This window comes from Aplysia californica, unplaced genomic scaffold (assembly GCF_000002075.1).
Source record: "Aplysia californica isolate F4 #8 unplaced genomic scaffold, AplCal3.0 scaffold00061, whole genome shotgun sequence".
Lineage (NCBI taxonomy): Eukaryota > Metazoa > Mollusca > Gastropoda > Aplysiida > Aplysiidae > Aplysia > Aplysia californica.
Genome location: NW_004797331.1, coordinates 793,521 through 795,372, shown reverse-complemented (window position 1 = coordinate 795,372; position 1,852 = coordinate 793,521). Strand labels below are relative to the sequence as shown.

Below are 1,852 nucleotides of genomic sequence, written 5' to 3'. Positions count from 1 at the left end.
TCTGTCTGTCTGTCTGTCTGTCTGTCTGTCTGTCTGTCTGTCTGTCTGTCTGTCTCCCTCTCCTTCTCTCTCTCTCTCTCTCTCTTGGTGCCTCTCACTAAATTGTCAGTTAATAACGTCTCCAAGTACGGATCATCCTGTATCTTGGTAAGTTTTTATGCTCTCTTTACTCATTTCCTTGTACCCTACATATCTATCCGTTATTGGTGAATCAGAAATGTGACCACTATTACGCCCACTCATTCTATTTATACGTCACAATTATCCCAAACTAACGCCTGCTATACCTACCAGTGGTAATACCCATTTCCAGAAACAATTCCCCGGTCCAAAACCGATCAGCGGTTCGCGGTGCACATACCAGCGGCTTAACCAGGTAAATCTCCTGATATTGCTTTTGTAGTGCTAATGGGCACTCCTTCCCAATACTGGTTCAATGGGTCCACCGATTCGACTTTGTTGTGTGGGTGGTTGGCGGGTGCTCTGGTGTGGTTTGTTCCTTCTTTCCTGTCAAACATTTTTCTTCCAAAATCTCTCCTTTTTTGTTTTTGTTACTCTCTTGTAATACCTCTAATCTTTGGCGCTCATATGACTTTATTGTGTTGCTAGTGCCGTAAAACTCTAGTTCTAAAACCTAAAAGAAAAAAGACTGTGTAGTTTAAAGCTGAGTGGCAAGCAGGTTCGACTGTCTGTACTTGACATTTTTTGCTGAATCGACTTGATTCAGTCTTTTTTCTTAATGTTCTGCGCTGAAAAATGTATGTCCTAAAAAAAATTATATCGTCTCACGGTTCTTCTGTTTAGGAACGTGTCTCGTAAAGGAATTTTTACATGCCGTTTTGATTTCTTATGGTAATGTCTAGTCGTCATGCATATCCTTCACGGAAGACGGACGGGGCTGAAAAGAGACATTTCGGTTCCCACAGGCAAAATTTGTTTTAAAATAGCAAAGATGTGTTCTCTTTCAAAAGGTGTAAGCAAACATCTCAGCTCATCGTCCTTTTTTTCTTTTCAAACTTGATTGTAGGCTACGAATGCAAGATGTCTCTACATGCTTCTGTGGTATATCGTTTAGGCGCGTTGCTGTCGCACACACAGATAACCTGAGTTCGATTCCCATCCCATTTGCGGATACATTGTAATTGTTATCGAGTACCTCAGTCTTTCTGGTGGCCAGGTGTTTTTTGGCACGTGAAATGCGACGGCAAAAATAAGATGGTTGTTTGTTAGTTTTATTATTTAAGTGGCTTACGAATGCAGACTGTTGTGACTACATAGTGCAGTTCTTAGCTCTGCCCTCTCTTTATTTAGCTTCGAGTATACTCGTCGAGCGGAGTCTCATTAAGGAACGTCTTGCTTTTGTAGCTTACCCACAAAGCCGGTCCTTTTGTCACCAGGTCATAAATGGCCGACCCGTTTTTGGTCTACTTTGTTGTTGGGGAGTGTGTGGCGATCTTGCGATGTTTGTGGTTTTCCGCGCTAATGTTCGCTCTTCCATAGCCTCTCAACCGGGCACCTGTCCACTCGGGTGGGCAGCTGAAATCTGGACAGACGACTACGGCCAATTTCTCTCTCTCTCTCTCTCTCTCTCTCTCTCTCCCTCTCCCCTCTCTCTCTCCCTCCCTCTCCCCTCTCTCTCTCCTGTCATTCCATCAAACAAGCAAAAGAACAAGTTCCAACAACTTTGCAGATTCAGTCGTCTTGTATTGTGGAACAAAGACTGCAGGGAACATTGACAAACGTATCTCTGGCTGTAGCAAGGGGCAGGGGACAACATGGGGGGACATGGGACAACATGGGGGGACATGGGACAACATGGGGGGACATGGGACAAGATGGGGGGACATGGGGG

The 1,852-nt window shown here is 44.5% G+C and overlaps 1 protein-coding gene across 1 annotated transcript in view; it reads left to right on the top strand.

Moving 5' to 3' along the window:
* LOC101853069 (WD repeat and coiled-coil-containing protein) overlaps nucleotides 1-1,852 on the top strand; it is a gene marked incomplete in the record, with an annotated part of 59,255 nt that overhangs the window by 3,263 nt on the left and 54,140 nt on the right.